The following is a 20,019-nucleotide window of genomic DNA, read 5'->3' as shown; positions in this document are numbered from 1 at the left end:
GCTCTGCACTGACACTGTGGAGCTTGCTTGGGATTCTTTCTCTCTCTCTCTCTCTCTCTCTCTCTCTGCTCCTCCTCCCCACTCTCTCTCTCTCTCAAAAATAAACAGATGGGGGACGCCTGGGTGGGGCAGTCGGTTAAGCGTCCGACTTCAGCCAGGTCACGATCTCACGGTCCGTGAGTTCGAGCCCCGCGTCGGGCTCTGGGCTGATGGCTCGGAGCCTGGAGCCTGTTTCCGTTTCTGTGTCTCCCTCTCTCTCTGCCCCTCCCCTGTTCATGCTCTGTCTCTCTCTGTCCCAAAAATAAATAAACGTTGAAAAACAAAATTTAAAAAAAAATAATAATAAAAAAATAAACAGATGGTGAGTTAATATGGCAGAGCAGCTTGGAGACGCTGAGCTTGTCTTTGTCCCTGAAACGCAGCTAGATCAGTACCAAACCAGTCTCAACACCTAGGAAATTGATCTGAGGATTAACGCCAACAATCCGTATAACTTGAGCCCCAGAACTCAGCAGGTACCTGGTGTAGACAGGTGAACTGGGGGAGAGAAAAGCCACAAAAAGTAGGGAGCCACTTTCACAGAGAGAGGACAGAGAGAAAGAGAAAGGGGGGAATTGTGGCGCACTGGGATTGCGCAAGAAAAGGACTCCCCCTGAAAGTAGCAGGAGAGAAAGAGTGAAAACGCTCGCGGGGGACTAAATAAGAAATCTTTTCCCCAAAATCATCGATGGGGAGAAAGGAGAGGGATTCAATACCACCAGGATTCTATAAACAGTGGAGTGCAGAGTCTGAAGTTTCAAAGGTTAGTGACTGGCGGTGCTCTGGTGAGGAACTAGGGTGAATTCCCAGGAGCAAGCAGCAGGGGTCTGTATGCCCGAGAGAAGCAATTCCCCTGCTTGGAGGGCCTTTGCCCCCCTACAGTCAAAGGTCCCAGCGGACCCTGGAAAGCAGCCACGTTTGCTGGTATTGGGACGCAGAAACCAGAGTGCGGCGAAACCTGGCATCGGGCTGTGGGTTGTGACTTGGCATCTCTGAACCTCTGCTACTACGTGATCATAAGAACATTTTCTGGGGCAAGCCATTGCTCGGCGAGACCCTCCCCCAGAGAGTCAGTGGGGGTCCAAGCCACGGGGATCTCTGAAGTGTGGGGTTTGGAACACAACCCCATCTGAGATAAAGCTCTGGAGTGAACTGCCACCTGACAGGCAAACAGCTTGGACATGGACAGGGTAGAGGTGGGGAGTAGACGGAGGCCTGAGCCAAAGGGGAGGTGCTTGAATGCAGGTCAGTGAGAGCAAGAAGTTCCTTCCCCCAGAGACTAAGGAGATGGGTGAAGCCATTTTCACCTCTCACACGCACACAGATCCACCGCAGTAAGTTAAGCAGCAACACTTAGTGGAGAAAGGAGCCATTATACCATTAATCCAAGCACATCCCCCAGAAGACCAGCACAGTCCCTCCACCTGCTTAGCGTACGGACTATAGAATGCTTCATAGTTTCAGTTCTAGGGGAAACAGGATGTAACTTCATTTGGGTTTCATTCTGTTTGCTGGTTCATTTATTTGTTCATTCTCTTTGCTTCTGTTTTTGCTTAAATTGTTTTCTTTTTTCTTTCCTTCTTTCTTTCTCTTGGACACAGAAAGAGAAAAATGTATTTCCTTTTATTTTATTTTTTATTTTTTTAAAAAGTTTTATCCGATTTCATTTTATATTCTATTTTATTATACATTTTTTAAATTTTTTTAATTTTTTCTTTTTTTCTTTCCTTTCCCTTTTTTTCTCTATCAAGCTTCTTTCAACAAGGACACTGAAAGACACCTAAAATCTAGCTTCCTTAGATTTTTTTTGTTTTGTTTTTAATCTTTTAAAAGTCACAGGATATAAAATCAACACACAAAAATCTATTGCATTTCTTTTTTTTAATTTTTTTTCAACGTTTTTTATTTATTTTTGGGACAGAGAGAGACAGAGCATGAACGGGGGAGGGGCAGAGAGAGAGGGAGACACAGAATCGGACACAGGCTCCAGGCTCCGAGCCATCAGCCCAGAGCCTGTCGCGGGGCTCCAACTCCCGGACCGCGAGATCATGACCTGGCTGAAGTCGGACGCTTAACCGACTGCGCCACCCAGGCGCCCCAGCAAGCAGCAGAAAGAGAAATCAAGGAATAGATCCCATTTATAAATGAACCAAAAACCATAAGATACCTAGGAATAAGCCTAGCCAAAGAGGTGAAATATCTATGCACTGAAAACTATAGAAGGCTTATGAATGAAATTGAAGAAGACACAGAAAAATGGAAAAACATTCTATTCTCATGGGTTGGAAAAACAAATATTGTTGAAATGTTGATCCGACCCAAAGCAATCTACATATTCAATGCAATCCCTACCAAAGAACACCAGCATTCTTCACAGAGCTAGAACAAACAATCCTAAAATTTGTGTGGAACCAGAAAAGACCCCAAATAGCTGAAGTAATGTTGAAAAAGAAAACCAAAGTGGGAGGCATCACAATTCCAGACTTCAATCTATATTACAAAGCTGTAATCATCAAGGCAGTATGGTACTGACACAGAAACAGATGCATAGAATAGATCAAGGGAACAGAAGAGAAAACCCAGAAATGGACCCACATACATATGGCTAACTAATCTTTGACAAAGCAAGAAAGAATACCCAATGGAAAAGAGACAGTCTCTTTAGCAAATGGTGTTGGGTAAACTGGACAGTGACATGCAGAAGAATGAATCTGGAGCACTTTCCTACACCATACATAAAAATAAACTCAAAATGGATGAAAGACCTAAATGTAAGAAGGGAAACCATCAAAATCCTAGAGAAGAAAATAGGCAACAACTTCTTTGATCTCAGCCATAGCAACTTCTTACTTGATGTATCTCCAGAGGAAAGAGAAACTAAAGCCAAAATGAACTATGGGACCTCATCAAGATTAAAAGCTTCTGCACAGCAAACAATCAGCACAATTAAAAGGCAACCGACGAAATGGGAGAAGATATTTGCAAATGACATAGGTGATAAAGCGTTAGTATCCAAAATCTATAAAGGACTTGTCAAACTCAACACCCAAAAAACAAATAATCCAGTGAAGAAATGGGCAAAAGACATGAATAGACTCTTTTCCAAAGAAGACATCCGGATGGCTAAGGGACACATGAAAAGATGCTCAACATCACTCATCATCAGGGAAATATTAGTCAAAACCACAATGAGATACCACCTCATATCTGTCAGAATGGCTAAAATGAACAGCGTATGTTGGTGAGCATGTGGAGAAAGCAGAACCCTTTTGCACAGCTGGTGGAAATGCAAGCTGGTGCAGCCACTCTGGAAAACAATATAGAGGTTCCTCAAAAAATTAAAAATAGAACTACCCTATGACCCAGCAATTGCATTACTGGGTATTTATCTGAAGGATACAAAACTGCTGATTTGAAGGGGAACATGCACCCCAACGTTTATAGCAGTGCTATCAACAATAGCCAAATTATGTAAAGAGCCCAAATGTCCATCGACTGATGAATGGATAAAGAAGAGGTCGGATATATACACAATGGAATATTACTCGGCAATCAAAAAGAATGAAATCTTAACATTTGCAACAACGTGGATGAAATTAGGATTGACGATGCTAAGTGAAGTAAGTTAGGCAGAGAAAAACAAATATCATATTATTTTACTCACATGTGGAATTTAAGAAACAAAACAGATGAACATAGGAGAAGGGAAGCAAAAATAAGATAAAAACAGAGAAGGAGACAAACCATAAGAGACTCTTAAATACAGACAACAAGCTAAGGGTTGCTGGAGGTGTATTGGGTGGGGGGGAATGATGGGCATGAAGGAGGGCACTTGTTGGGATGAGCACTGGGTGTTCTGTGTAAGTGATAAATCACCAAATTCTATCCCCGAAATCAACACATATAGTTATATATGTTGATTCTATAAGTGATAAATCACCAAATTCTATCCCCGAAATCAACACATATAGTTAACATATAGTGTAAACTAACTTGGATTTAAATAAATAAATATTTAGGAAAAAATGTAATCTTTTCCCTTTTTATTGTGATCACGAAACTGAAGGAAACCACAATATGTACCCCAAAATATTAATTAACTTAATTGAATTACTGCCGTCAGGGACCGCACAAAGCAATGAGAACATAAGCAAGAAGTCACTGTGACTTCTCCTTGCATGCTGCAACACTGTTATTGGGAAATAAGAAAACTGGGTAAGTAACAGAAACACAGTGTAATGAGGTTTCTGTTGGGGAAGTAACAGCTTTGGGAACACAAGCATGTGGAGAAACTCAGAAAGTATCTCCGCGAAAGGCCACGATTAAATGAAGACTAAGGATGAGTTGACGAAACTCCTCTATGGTTGCAGCTCTCTACACATAAACCACACCCCCAGTTGATCCACTCCTTCAGTCTCTCTCCATCGTCTACGCCAGAATTCAGGTCTATGGAACCCCAGCTGCTGACGCGACTATAATCCCAATTACTCCTAGACGGCTGCGCCCTGAATGCTTCTCAAGTTGCTAAAAAAGCAATGCAGCAGTCCCCGCCCCCCCCCCCACCGTATCCACAGGGAACACGTTCTAAGATCCCCAGTGGATGCCTGCAACTGCAGATAGTACTGGGCACACACACACACACACACACACCCCTACGACAGAGGTTAACTTACAAACTATGCACAGCAAGAGATAAGCACTAACAATAAGAAAAGAGAACAATTGGAATTGGAACAACACACTATAATAAAAGTTATGCTGATGCGGTCTCTCTTTCAATTGATCTGCTTTTCTTATACTCACCCTTCCTCGTGTGATGGTTGAGACGATAAAATGCCTATGTGATGGGATGAACTGAGGTGGATGATGTAGGCAGGCAGGGAGATGGAGTGATAGGCTACTGCTGACCTTCTGATGTTATGTCAGGACAATCGTCTACTTCCAGACCACAGTTTACCAAGGGTCTCTGAAACCACAGAATAAAGAGACCGTGCGTTAGTGGGCGACTCCTGTTGTCGTTTCCAGTGGACGTGAACACCACGGAGCTCTGGCTTGACTACTGCACATTCTGGAATGCTTCCACCAGTCCGGAGCTATCCGGTAGCCGGAAATGTATTTAGGGTACGATTTCTTTTATTTATTTATTTTTTGGTAACAAGGTCGGGGAGATGGGGCGCAGGCATTTTAAAGATTGAAAGGAAACAGTGACATAATTCTATCATGTGGCCTTAGCTACTGTTAGGAGTTTGGGTTGCACACTGAGAGCAGAGGAGGAATTATAGAAAGATTTCATGCAAGAACGTGACCTGATCCTATCTGTATTGAAATGATCTCTCTGGTCACAATGTCAAGAATGAATCAGAATGTATTTAAATTAGGAAACTGGGTAAGTCCCAAATTACCTAGACTTTTTCTGTTATAAACCGTGTACTTTTGCAAGCTTGTTCTTATAAGGACATGTTTCACACATGCGCTTTGAATAATTAATTCAACTAATCATGATTTCCACAGAAGTATCAGCAATTGACTTAAACAGCTCACTGACTTCCTGCTGGGAGGAGCAGAAGACTGACGATGAACTTAACGTCACTTTGAACTCCCCACACTGGTAGCAGAGCTATTGCTGGTACTTTATTTTTATTTCCATAGAGCTATAATGGAAGAACAACATATTTTTTTTTAATTTTTTTTTTCAACGTTTATTTTTGGGACAGAGAGAGACAGAGCATGAATGGGGGAGGGGCAGAGAGAGAGGGAGACACAGAATCTGAAACAGGCTCCAGGCTCTGAGCCATCAGCCCAGAGCCTGACGCGGGGCTCGAACTCACGGACGGCGAGATCGTGACCTGGCTGAAGTCAGACGCCTAACCGACTGCGCCACCCAGGCGCCCCAAGAACAACATATTTTAACATTTACTAGGAGCTTCACATGCTGGCAAAGACTTTCATGTTATCTCATTTGAACCTTGTCACTAGGCAGTGAAACCGCTCTTCTTATACTTACTGTTCATATGAAAACATTCTGCTCAAGGGGCTTGGTCATGGATCAAGGTCACAGCCGGTTGAGAAATGGAATCTGTGCTTTAGATATATGCCTCGGAACCTAGTTTGTAAAAGAACACCAGGTTAGGGCCACGCTTTGACTCAAATTTCATCTGTGAGTCAGTCACACACAGTTTGTCAACGTAAAGTCTTGGGGTTTTTTGCTTTGTTCTGTTTTTTACTCTCCAGACGTCTGGAGAAATGTACCTGTCTTCGTCAAAAAGTTCACAGAAACCACGCAAGTAAGACGGAGTCTTATAATAATGAAGGCATGTCCACAGACCAGTTTATCGAACATGTGCTATATGTGAGACACACTGCCAGTCTCCGAGGACACAGACGTGAACTAGATGGGAGTTCGTGCCTCTTGGAAACCCTGATCTATAACAGATTGTATGGCAAAAAGCATCATATTCAGGGTGAAACAAAGTTACTACTCACTGGGAAAAAAGATTTAATCCCTGAATGAAATTTATTTGCATGCAGCTAATAACATAGCCTTAAAGGATATATAATAAGAATTTCATGGAATTACAAGAAGAAATTGACAGATACACCAACAAAGGAGGAGAAATGGAATAAGGGAAAATTGCAGTGTCAATTCTTATTTGTTCTTTTGGGGATTCATCAGTCCCGTGTAGCTAACGCTATAAGGATTTTTAACATTTTGTTTTTTTAAAACTCAATAGTATAGAAACAGCCTTGACATTGGGCGCTGAGTGCTTAAAGCGTTCGAGAAATTAACTCTGTGTGATTTACTCTGGGATAAAAGCAGAATTTTAAGCCAAGAAAGGGTAAAATAAAGAGTGCTATTGGTGGGGCGCCTGGGTGGCGCAGTCGATTGAGCGTCCGACTTCAGCCAGGTCACGATCTCGCGGTCCGTGAGTTCGAGCCCCGCGTCGGGCTCTGGGCTGATGGCTCAGAGCGTGGAGCCTGTTTCTGATTCTGTGTCTCCCTCTCTCTCTGCCCCTCCCCTGTTCATGCTCTGTCTCTCTCTGTCCCAAAAATAAATAAACGTTGAGGAAAAAAAAAAAAAAAAGAGTGCTATTGGTTTATAGGTATAATATTTATGTAGCACCCTGTAATTTAAGACATAAACACCAAGAATTAAAGTGCAAAAAGCACTTCTCAGTGTTTCTAAGTTTTTAACATACAGAGAACAAAGTAAAGAGTTTCAGCACTTTTCAAATTCTCCTATATAATTGTAACGGACAATGAGAGAATTTTGAATGTGTTAACACTTTTTATTTTTTTTTTTAATTTTTTTTTCAACGTTTTTTATTTATTTTTGGGACAGAGAGAGACAGAGCATGAACGGGGGAGGGGCAGAGAGAGAGGGAGACACAGAATCGGAAACAGGCTCCAGGCTCCGAGCCATCAGCCCAGAGCCCGATGCGGGGCTCGAACTCCCGGACCGCGAGATCGTGACCTGGCTGAAGTCGGACGCCCAACCGACTGCGCCACCCAGGCGCCCCTAAATGTGTTAACACTTTTTAAAGGCCAGTCGCAGGCCAGTTTGTCGTTTTTCTCATTGCTTATCAAACTAATTTAATAAATGGAAGAGCGCAAAAAGAATTTATATATCTTATCCCATTGTGCAGTACGTGTTCCATGAGATTAAATTTTTCCCACAAATACAATGCTCATACATAATCCCAGGAGAAAGAAAAGAAAGCTCAAAATATACCAGACGCTATATTCAGTGTGGTCTGTACATTTCCAAGTGTGATGGGATGATTCTCTGCTAAGGCCTATCTGAAGGTCAGAAGGGCTTTTTGTCTTTACAAGAAATTCTCTTCTAAAAGGAAATTCTACTTACAGGAAGTAAGTGCTTGTGTTATCTTCTGCCACATTGCTCTTGGGCCTCCCTTCTCTCTTTCTGGGTGGTAGCATGGTAATAAGGAGAAGCACGGACTTTGGGGTTTGACTTCCCAATTTTGAGCTTAACTCATTCAATGTCTCTGATTCCAGCTTACTTTTGTGAAACTGACCAAAAAAATCCCAGCTCAGGGAAGTCCCAGTTTATGCCTGTTGTGCTACAGAACCCTCTGGTCATTTTCACTTCTTAAATGAAGATGATGAAGATGATATTTAGATGAAGATGATTAAGATGATATTTAGATGACAAACTATAGGATCCCCATACTTCTTCATACAGTGGGAGCGACAGAGCTAGTCTTGTAGGCTAATTATGCAGATTACATGAAAGAGTTGATCTAAAATATCTCACAGGGATCCAGGAAGAGAACACAATAAATGTTAGGGACTAATACGCACCCAGGCCCCCAAGTCTGCTGGAATAGGGTTCTTCCTTATCCTTCAGCCTTAATCCTATGCAGTCTACCCCTCTCAGAGGGCGAAGTATTCAACAAACAGCATGATCCAAAAACATTTTTTTACCAGTTCTTCCAGGGTTTCAAACTGAACCATGGCAGCTTGAGTCACAGAAGGTCTAAGCGGCTCCCTGCAGGTTCCCACTAACCTAGGGCCTCCTCCCCACCAGTGCCAGCCAGCTCCAGTGACCAGGATCCGGGCAGGGTCCCGGAAACCCAGGCGTCGTTTCATCCAGGCACCTGCTGTCTCCAGCGGCCCCAAAGCCACTCCTGTGACTCCCCTGCAGGCTCCCACGAATCATGAAACCAGCTCATCCAGCGCCTGCCTGATCCAGAGGTCCCAGACACCATCCACGGCTCCAGGCAGCTGCCAAGGCAGGGTTCCCTGCAGGCTCCCAAGAATCCAGGCCCTCATTGCATCCGGGAATCTGGCAGCCCCAGCATCCCCATGTGGCTCCAGCAGCCCCACGCGGAATCCTTGACTCAGGCAGGGAAGCACCCGTGGCCCTAGGCAGCTCCCATGGCACCAGGTTCTACAACGCTCCCATGAGAACAGACCCTGGTTCACTCTGGAACCTTCCAGTTCCAGTGACCCCAGGCAGGCTACACGCTCTAGGCAGCTTCACTGGCCCCGGCCTCACAGAGGGCCCCTGGGAAATGAGGCTCCTGGCCCACCTTTATGCCAGCTAGCTCCAGTAGCCCCTAGTGGCTCAGTGGCCACAGGGAGCCCCCATAACTCCAGGTATCTTTCACTGTTCTCATGAGTTCGGGCCCCTGATCCACTCCATCACCTACCAGGCTCCTATGGCCCCAGGTAGCTCCAGCTGGCTCCCATGGCTCTGGGTGACTCCTATGAACTCAGGTTCCCAATCAATACCCATAAACCCTAGCTCCATGGGAGCAACACCTATGAACCCAAGGTCCCACTAGGGCTCAACATCAGGGTGAATACAGCTGGTCCAGACATACAACCATTTTCAGCATCAGGTCACCCAAGGACTCCAATAGCAAGCCCACCCCTGGAGAACACTAGACTGCCCACCCGAATCTCTGGACAAGCTGAGTAGTGAAAGGCTGGCCTTCCAACACTAGTTTGTGAAGACTGGAGAGGTGCCTATATCCTCAAATGTACAGACACCAATACAAGGCCACAGTAATCATGAATAAGCAAGGAAACATGACACCATCCCCAAAGGAAACTGATAAAATTTCAATGATGGACCCTAAAGAAATGGAGATCTATGGACTGTCTGACAAGGGATTCAGAAGAATCCTCCTAAAGAAATCCAGTGAACTCTAAGAAAACACAGATAAACAACTAAAGAAAATTCAAAAAACAGTGCATAGACAAAACGAGATGTTCAGCAAAGGAATAGAAAACATTATAATAAGTCAAGCAGAAATCCTAGAGTCCAAGACTACAATGCCTGCACTAAAGAACTCAGAGAGAGCTTCAACAGGAGACTACAACAAGCAGGAGTAGTGAACTACAATACAGGTCTATTAAAATCATATGGCCAGAGAAGCAAAATGAAAAATAATAAAAAAAAGAGTGAAGAAAGCCTATATGAATTATAGGATATCATGCAAAGAAATAATCTGTGCATTGCCGGACCCTCCAAAGGAGAAGAGAGGGCAAAAGGAACAGAAAGTTTGTTTATGTTTTTTTTAATTTTTATTTAAAAAAATTTTTTTTTAATGTTTATTTATTTTTGAGACAGAGAGAGACAGAGCATGAACAGGGGAGGGTCAGAGAGAGAGGGAGACACAGAATCCGAAACAGGCTCCAGGCTCTGAGCTGTCAGCACAGAGCCCGACATGGGGCTCGAACTCACGGACCGTGAGATCATGACCTGAGCCGAAGTCGGACGCTTAACCGACTGAGCCACCCAGGCACCCCAGAAAGTTTGTTTAAAGAAAGAACATCTGAGAACTTCCCCAAATATGGGGAGGAATTTAGATATCCAAGTTCACGAAGCTATTAAGTCACCCCACACATTGGGGCGCCTGGGTGGCGCAGTCGGTTAAGCGTCCGACTTCAGCCAGGTCACGATCTCGCGGTCCGTGAGTTCGAGCCCCGCATCAGGCTCTGGGCTGATGGCTCGGAGCCTGGAGCCTGTTTCCGATTCTGTGTCTCCCTCTCTCTCTGCCCCTCCCCCGTTCATGCTCTGCCTCTCTCTGTCCGAAAAATAAAAAAAAAAATAAAAATAAAAAAAAAAGTCACCCCACACTTTCAACCTAAAACAATCTTCTCCAAACCACCAAATAACAAAACGGTATAAAATCACAAAGAGAGAATCTTTAAAGGAGCAAGAGAAAATGAGTTTTTCACAGATAAAGTAACCCCCGTAACGTTATTAGATTTCTCAGCAAACACCTTGCGAGCCAGGAGAGACTGCGATGACATATTTGAAGTGCAAAAGAAAAAAACTGCAAACCAAAATTACTTTACAGGGCAAATTTGTCTTTCAGGAATGAAGGAGAGATAAAGACTTGCCCAAACCATGATAAACTGGGGGTATTCATCACCACTGGACCTACCTCACAAGAAATGCTGAAAAAAAGAGTTCCTCGGGATGAAACAAAATGATGCTAATTAGTAACAAGAAAACATGAAATTGTAAAACATCCTGGTAAAGACATATACAGTGAATATACATAGTCAAGTGCAGAATATTCAAATATGGAGTATGGTGCTATGTAACCATGGCTTTAGCATAAAGGCTTAATGGGCAAAACTGTTAAGAAATAACTATAGTTACGAGACTGTTTTCACGGACCCACATCATAAAAAGAAATAAATTATGACACTGAGAACACAAACCATTGAGGGGTAAGTAAAAGGGTAAAGTTTATGTGAGCGCGCCAAGTTTTCAGCATAAAACGCTCTGTTTTATCTGCAACACATGTTATGTAACCCTCGTGGTAACCACAGACCCAAACCCACGGTAAATTCATCAAGCATAAACAGACCAAATCCACTGCACACCCCTAGAGAAAATCAAGCACCTACAAAGAAAGGCAACGAAAGACAAAGAAAGGAACACAGAACTCCAAAAACAGAAAACAGCAGGATGGTGTTAGCAAGCCCTTACTTATCAGTAATTACTTTAATTCTCCAATCAAAAGGCACAGAGTCGCTAAAAAGGATTTAAAAGCAAGTTGCAACTGGTCATTTCTTATCCAATCACCAAATATTTGTAGAATGTTTACTGTTGTGGCTTGAGAAAGGAAAGTTTTGCATACTCTGAAGTGGGGGGGGGGGGGAGGAGGGGGGCAAGCACCTTTGACATCTGCAAGAGAGGTCTGGACAGATTTTCCAGAATGAGTCAGGCAAGGTGGGTGGTGTCTAGTCAAGAGAAGGATATCTCAAAAGGTCATGATTATCTCGTATCCTGAAAACCATGGCAAAGCCAAGAGCAATACGTTAGGAAAACAGTGGCACAGATAAGCTGCCTGATAAAGGAACCCTTTTTTTTTTTTTAAACACACCCCTGCTCTGCCACGAGGGGCTTGAGGACACCCAGACCCACTTTATTATTATTTTTTTATTTTTTTAATGTCTATTTATTTTTGAGACAGAGAGAGACAGAGCATGAACGGGGGAGGGGCAGAGAGAGAGGGAGACACAGAATTGGAAGCAGGCTCCAGGCTCTGAGCCATCAGCCCAGAGCCCCACGCGGGGCTCGAACTCCCGGACCGCGAGATCGTGACCTGGCTGAAGTCGGACGCTTAACCGACTGAGCCACCCAGGCGCCCCAAGACCCACTTTAAAAACAAGTCTCCCCCCAAAAGTTAGGGTGTTTGTGTTCGTGGAAAAGGAGACAGGGACCAGTTCCAAGTGGATCTCTACCTTCCACTTAAAATACCAACGCTTCTTGAGAGGAGAAACTTTCACCGATTTTCCACCCAGGAAGGCCAAGGAGTTGGGGACGAGTGGGGGGGAGGACGATACTGAGAAATAAGAAGCGCAGGGACCCTGAGCTGGAACACTAAATACTTGTTTCCCCCTGCGGCCTTTCCAAAAGTCCTTATGCCTCAGCCCATGGGGGTCTGTCCCAGGGACTCCATTACTCGCCCCCCCGCCCCTAAGTTCTGCAAACTCTGATGAACAGAATAGGTCAGGGGCTCAGGACGTCTGGGGTGGGGGTCTTAGGTCAGATTTTTTCAAGTGGCCTGGCCAGGGCATGTTCACCAGACTAGGAAGGCCCTCGGAGGTCACACCCTGGGCGAAACCCGGGCGGCCTTTTCTTCTTCCGCCTTTTTTTGGCTCCCGATGCTGGTTCCTCCTTCACTCTCTGGGAACTCCGGAGAAAGAGGAAAAGCGGGGACGGAGGAGTCTCAGGGCTGCCCACCTCGGCAGGCCTTGCCTTGGCGTCGGCAGAAGCCCTGCGCTCCGCGCCCCAGCTTCTAGGCCGCACAGGCCTGTCCAGGGCCGTGCCAGGTGGCGCCGGCAGCCGCCCAAACCACGAACGGGGCCTGACGGCCACCTGGTCGGGTTCTTACTCTCAGTTTCACCTCCTTGCGTTTCTATTCGCTGCCACGAGTTTTGAAATAGACAAAGAGGAAGAACGGAGCCGCGCAAGCCTGTAAACAGGAAGCCAAAGCGGTTCACTGGCTCCTTGCCACACTCAGCTGGGCCGCTCGACCTGCTGTTTGGGGTCCTGGCGGACAACTGTGGGGACGCCTTTACCCTTGTCCTGAGCGGGGACGGAGCTCCTCCCAGGGCCCCTGCCATGCCCTGCTGGGCCACTCACTGCAGGGGAAAAGTCTGCTCCGGACTCGACATCGTGGGCGTGGCCTGGCCTAGCAAAGATGGCCACAGGGCTCTGCCTCTTTGGGTTCAGTCTGTCCCCATCACCCTCTCTTGGATTTTCTTGAGGGGGGAGGGATTAGATTTCAAAGCTGACGATGGTCCACAGTGAGATTTGTCCAGTTGGAGCAGCAATGACACGTGTTTCTATTAAAACAAGACAGTAACTGAGGAAATCAGTCTTAGTTTCAACATTTTTCCCCTCCGTGGACTGTTTTAATTTCTGATACATTTTAGAAGTTTCAGCAGGTGATGATAATAACAAAGCACTCGACTGTGAAAGGCAGCAGTTTCTTAAGAAACTAAATATGCTTATCTTAGGATCCAGACCTCGGCATTTCACAAATGAGTTTCATTCTCTGGGCATTTCACAAATGAGTTGAAAATGGAGTTGAAAACCGATGTCCATGAAATACCTGCCCAAGCTTGTTTGAAAAAAATTTTTTAACATTTTATTTATTTTTGAGACAGAGAGAGACAGAGCATGAACGGGGGGGGGGGGGCGCAGAGAGAGAGGGAGACACAGAATCGGAAGCAGGCTCCAGGCTCTGAGCCATCAGCCCAGAGCCGGATGCGGGGCTCGAACTCACGGCCCGAGAGATCGTGACCTGAGCTGAAGTCGGACGCTTAACCGACTGAGCCTCCCAGGTGCCCCTGCCCAAGCTTGTTTGTAGCAGCTTGTTTGTCTGTCCCACAGCCACCATGTCTGTCAATAGATGGATGGATAAGCAGTGTGGAACATCCAAACAATGGCATATTATCTAGGGACTTAAAGAAGAAAGGGGGGGGGTCCTTAAGTCAAGAAAAGACCTAAAAGAAACTGTAATGCATGTTGCTAAGTGAAAGAAGACGATCTGACAAGGCTACATACTATAAAACCCCAACAATTTGGCATCCTGGAAAAGGCAGAACTATGGAGACAGTGAAAAGATCTGTGATTCACAAGGCTGAGGGGTAAGAGAAGGGAGGGATAAAGAGGCAGAGCCCACGGGATTTTCAGGGCAGTGAAAACTATTCTGACTGATACTGTAATGCTGGACATGTTCTTATAGATTTGTCAAAACACAGAGAATATATAAATAGAGACAGCCTTAATGGAAAGTATGGATTTTTTTTGGCAACAAATGCACCACGCTAATGCAAGATGTCAGTAAGAGGGGAAAATGGGAAGGGAGGGGAAAGTTGGCATATGGGAACTTATTTTCATCTGTTACTATGTGGACGTAGGTTTTTAAGTGGACATACCCTGACCTCTAAAACTCCGACCTCCTCCTATGACTGGCTCCCTGGAGATACCACCCCATTGTTGAAAGGTAAACTGAAACATATTTAAAATGCTGAGGGTTTATTTGAACAAAAATGGATTCGAGTCAGCAGCATCCGGTCTAGCAGACGGAAGGAAGCTTTGAAGAGTTTTAGAAAAATGAAAGACTCTACAAGATAAAAGAAGAGAGTAGCATCGAGGAAGTTGTATTAGGAAAAAAAGTTAGGTCGATCTTCACAAAGTTACCTTCCTTTAGGGGATGGCAGGGGTCTATCGGGCAAATAACCTCGCTAGCACTGATCAGGCGATTTCTGATTGCCTGGCTTAAGATGCCATTTCTGGGAAAGCTGAAATTATAATTAAGTCTTTTCGGTAATGTGGAGCTTAACACAAGTGACTCCATTTTGGACCTGTTGTTTTGTTCTTAACACCACGAATGCCATTCCATAAACCTCTAATTCCTTCCACATACTCTTGAAGTAAATTTCCCTTTATGCACGTCCCAGAGAGCCCAGAGGCAGGGGGGGGGAGTACCCATAACCGCCAACCATCTCTCCTCCCTTAACTCACTTTCCGTATAGACTCCTCACCCAGTGAGAAAGTCGCTTCCCACGTCTGTCTCCGTCACCTTCAAAACCATTCAGTTGCTCTTTCCCTCTTTCCCCATTGCCAGGCTCAGAAAGAAGTGTGGTTTTAAAGAGAAAAACTTCTTGGGCTTTAACGAAGTCTGAAACAGACTCTGAAATCTTTGTTAGGTAAGCAATCCGCGTCCCTCCTTGTAACCTGAGTTTTGCATAGTTGTATACCGAAGTAAGAAAGTTAAAGCTACCTGCCAAGTGCGTAAATCCACATTATTTAATTTGATGCACCAATAACTGTGTTGTTGACTGTGCAGATCAGGGCTACACCCTGTGATAAAGTTTAGTGCTTCCTGTGCAAAACTGCAAAGAAGCCTTTGCAGATTAAAAATCCGATATACACAATGACTTTCCTCCCTACTTCACAAATTACTTAAAAGATAACAATAACACCCTTTTCCATGACTTTTTTTGAATGATCAAAGGATGTTATATGTACTTTTATGGATAACTTGTGTGTGTGTGTGTGTGTGTGTGTGTGTGTTTATTTTTGTAGAGACTGTAACTTAGCATAGGCAACAGATATTAGGCCAACAGAGGAGTGAGCCTACCACCAGCCAGAAACTTTTTTTTTTAATTTTTTTTTAACGTTTATTCATTTTTGAGAGACAGAGAGAGACAGAGCATGAGCGGGGAAGGGGCAGAGAGAGAGGGAGACACAGAATCCGAAGCAGGCTCCAGGCTTTGAGCCGTCAGCACAGAGCCCGACGCGGGGCTCGAACCCAAGAACTGTGAGATCGTGACCTGAGCCGAAGTCGGACGTTCAACCGACCGAGCCACCCAGGCGCCCCCCAGAAACTTTCTTAAACCCATTACACATGTGGTCTCAGTCTCCACAAAGCACCCTTATCTCCCGATTGTACTGGTTGTACTAAGAAATCTTCTCATCGTAGTAAGAAATAGGTCTGAAAAGATTACTATATCTCGTCCAAGGCAACAAAATAAGTAAACAGGAAGGGGAGGGCGTGAATCCTCGCAATGTGATTCTAGGGTTTATACAAACTGACAGTTGAAAGACCTAGTATGTTGCAACTACTAAGTGAAACCTAAATCAGGCACAGTTCTGTGGGTCTGAACTACAACTAGGCTTAATCCTTTACACTCTACTAAGGTACATTCAAGCTAAAAGTATGAATGAATGATCCCTATGACAACAAAATGACTAAAATAAAGTACCAAATAAGTGAGTACCATTTTCACCTATTAAACTGGCAAATATTAGAGAAATGAAAGGAAAGTTCTTGGGGATGTTAAGAATGAGAAGCGGCACTGTTATGCTTAATCAGCATGGAATTTAATTGACACAACCTTTCTAGAAAACAATTGGCAAGAGGCCGAGGATCTTAAAATTTTTGAGACCTTAAAGACCCAAAGATAAACAGTGTGGACAAAAATCCATTTCTCCTCATTCGTATGACAGTGTACATTTTGTTTATGGGAAGCTTGTTTCCTTAATTTCTCAGGTCTGTATACCTAGAGAAACTGCACTTAAAGAACTATGTCCAAAGAAACATCCACCTATGAACCTGATTTATCTGGTAAGATTCCACACTAGGAGCTGATATTTTAGTGGGATTAGATGTTTGGGGCTTTTGGGAGGGTGAATGTATTTTGCGCGCAGGAGCGCGGGCTGGACCTGTTAAGTAACTTCTAATGCATATAATACAACAAAATGATGGAATGTCACTTTTGACATTAGGCTACAAAAAACTGAATTCTGTGTGCCATAAACTTTCTTCCTCTTTATTCCTTAGGACCCTATGGAGAGATCCACATGTCAAACAACTGATATCTACAGCCAAAAGGCATTGAAGATCGGAAGCCAGCTAGCAGCCATGTGAATGAGGTTGGAAACAGAACGTCCTCCAGTTGAACCCTGACATGCCCTGTCTCCCTGTCCAACATCTTGGGAAACTCTCAGGCCGAGCATCTCACTGAGGGACACTCAGGCTCTTGATCTAGAAAGACTGCAATATAATAAATGTTTGTTGTTTTAAGAGGCTAAATTTTGGAGGTGATTTGTTAAACAACAACGAAACCAAAAAACCCATCAAAGAGGAGTCAAGAAATAGAAAATGTGAAGTGGGTTAGGAGAGGATTAAATGTAGGTTATGGACTGCCAAAGTTTCCAAATTCGAATAGTATTATTATTAATACTTAAAATACTTTTCTCACAAATGAGACATTAAGTGTTAAAGAAATCACTTGGGTATGTCCAGTATATCTCAATGAAATAACTAGTTGGAATAAAATAAAAGAATTCACTCAGAGGTCTGGAGGTGAAGACCATTTGAATACCATCAGAAAATGGTGGGGGGGGTGGTTGAAAAGTTTGGAAAATGAGTTGATTTTAAGAGCTCTCCATAGGTATTTAGAGACAAACAATGGATTTTTTTTCCCTATCAGTTGTTTCAAAATGGTATCATATTTACTTATATGTTTTTTCCTTCTCTATTCCACACAAATTCTGCTTGCACTGTTCTTAATGTGTGTCTATATGATTTCCCTCTTCACTAAAATCTTTTGATGGTTTCATACCATCCCTGGTATAAAATTGGAAATTTCCGGATCATCTATATTATTATACCCATCCCTTCCAAAACTATCCTTGAACAAATGACTGGCTTAAAAAGCTGCCCCATACAACATGAACAATCTCCAGAAAGAAATTCCAGGGGATCCATGCATAGACACCCTCTCCACCTTGTTTTATTGCTGCCCCCGCTAAAATTAGCATAGAAAAGCAGGTGAACACTTTGTATGAGAAGCCATGTTTCGGGAGAAATTAGGTAATTGCATAGAAATACTTTTTCATACTGGAAGGAATTATGGACAACTCAGACTGGAAAAAGAACTCCTCTAACAGGAAAAATGGAGAGCGTAAAGACACAACAGAGAGACGAAACATGAGCTGGAGGCAGTCAGCACAGAAAAGGGAGGTGAAAAATACCTCTGATATTCTTATCAGAAAGATAAGAATGCCTTCTGACATCTCATAAAGGAAAACTACGTTAGAGATATCATGATGTCAAAGTGACTCTGTGAACCAAATCAAAGCAATGAGAAAATGTTAAGAAAGAGTGAGTAGTTCTGACATGCACAGAATCGGTGTTCCTGAAGACTGGCCCACAATGGAAAACGGCTAAGCATTAGTAGAAGAAAACTTCATTGAAATAAGAAGACAACTAAATCTGAGCATTGAATAAATAAATAAAGCAGTCTGGGTAAAGTTTCTTATTTTTCGGTACAAAGAAAAAGTCTGTTGCTTACAATGCAGAATGTGAACCCCACCCTAGACTTTGCCGCAGGCCCATCGATGGCGGGAAATAGAAGAATAATGTCTACGCTGTCTGAGAAAAACAGCGAAAGAGGCAAGTTCTTATATCCATTGAGTTGTCATGCAAATTAAAACCAAAACTTAACATTAAGAACTTATTGAATATGATAAATATAGCATATATCGCTCGAAAAATAAACAACTTGATGAATAAGCCCAGCCAACTAACGGATGATTAAAACTAAGGATCTCAGAGGGACGCCTGGGTGGCTCGGTCGGTTAAGCGTCCGACTTCGGCTCAGGTCATGATCTCACGGTCCGTGAGTTCGAGCCCCGCATCGGGCTCTGTGCTGACCGCTCAGAGCCTGGAGCCTGTTTCAGATTCTGTATCTTCCTCTCTCTCTGCCCCTCCCCTGTTCATGCTCTGTCTCTCTGTCTCAAAAATAAATAAATGTTGAAAAAAAAAAAAAAACCTAAGGATCTCAGAAAGGATAAAGACGTCGTATGAAATGACTAGAAGTGCGAATTGTTCACTGGGGTTAATGACTGTATTTAATATGAAGTTTAAAGTGGGTGCTGTATAACTAATATCAACACTATGTATGATGAAGTAAGTACTAAGGCTGAGCTACAATTGAAATTATCGTGACCTAAATATATAGATAGATAGATAGATAGATAATATATATTGTAAATGTGGCTAAATTCTTCTTCTGGCAAAGGTAGAAATTTGTGTGATAGACGTTTGGTCAGCCAACAAATATGAAATTAAGAAAATCAATTTACATCATAAAAGAGCAACATCACAGCAGCGTAAGACATTCCTCATTTGCCCTCTCTCAACATCTAAAATTGGGCATCTATCCAGGAACGAAAGTGCTTCCGTGGGAGCCTGCGTTATCTAGCACCATATGCCAAGTGATTTAGGAGAAGCCTTACTCACCTGTGAACTGGATAATCGGCAGATAGACCCCAGTGGAACCAGCAGGATCCTGTGAACCAGATCCAACCCCTTTTGCTCGTGGTGCCTGGAAAACACAGACTTGGGCAGATATTTGCAGACAAGAGGGCCTTCGTGAAAGTTCAGGTTTATGGAGGAAAATTCCAGCGCGAAAAAACAAAAAACAACCCAGAAGAGTTTGGATGCCTTGGAGTGGGTGGGAGGAACGTTGCAAGCATTATTCCTCCCAGAAGGTGGCACACTTTAGAGAAAAAAAAAGAAAGCTGGTATTCCTCCCGTGAGAAAAAAAAGGGAGACCAAGTGAGCGCCTGGCTTCCCCAATTTGTGCAGGACACTGCTAGAGAAGGCCTTCTCTCCCACACAACCCAGAGCATAAACGTACGAATTCTGTGAGTCCGAGAAGGGAGATTGGGAGAGAGGGAGATGAGAATATCAGAGACACTGATCTTAAAGTGACACTGATCTTGCCAATTGCCTTCGAGGCTCCAGCAGGAAGTCTGGCCAAGAGCTAGGAAAACCTCACCTGGGGATTCCCCGAGCTGGCCCTAAGTACCAAACTCACACTTGCTCCCACTCCGTGACTGGCATTCTGTGTGCACTTCCCAGGGTGGAAGCAAGAGGCAGCGAAATAGACAAAGAGAGGATGTGCAGA

The 20,019-nt window shown here is 43.9% G+C and overlaps 2 long non-coding RNA genes across 4 annotated transcripts in view; one reads left to right on the top strand and one right to left on the bottom strand.

Moving 5' to 3' along the window:
• The window catches only part of LOC109501449, a 24,595-nt gene extending 7,460 nt beyond the window's left edge, over positions 1–17,135 (top strand). The window contains exons 3-4 of one of the 3 annotated variants that reach the window (XR_006600530.1): positions 15,165–15,246; positions 16,884–17,135. This is a non-coding gene — a long non-coding RNA (uncharacterized LOC109501449). The other 2 variants (XR_006600529.1, XR_006600528.1) reach the window with 2 other exon arrangements.
• The window catches only part of LOC123386527, a 20,893-nt gene extending 874 nt beyond the window's left edge, over positions 1–20,019 (bottom strand). The window contains exons 1-3 of the long non-coding RNA XR_006600527.1: positions 19,350–20,019; positions 6,044–6,142; positions 4,843–5,005 (exon numbers count right to left, since the gene is read on the bottom strand). This is a non-coding gene — a long non-coding RNA (uncharacterized LOC123386527). The remainder of the gene's footprint in view (positions 1–4,842; positions 5,006–6,043; positions 6,143–19,349) is intronic.

This window comes from Felis catus, chromosome B4 (assembly GCF_018350175.1).
Source record: "Felis catus isolate Fca126 chromosome B4, F.catus_Fca126_mat1.0, whole genome shotgun sequence".
In the NCBI taxonomy this organism is placed as follows: domain Eukaryota; kingdom Metazoa; phylum Chordata; class Mammalia; order Carnivora; family Felidae; genus Felis; species Felis catus.
This window is presented reverse-complemented; position numbering and strand designations above follow the sequence as displayed.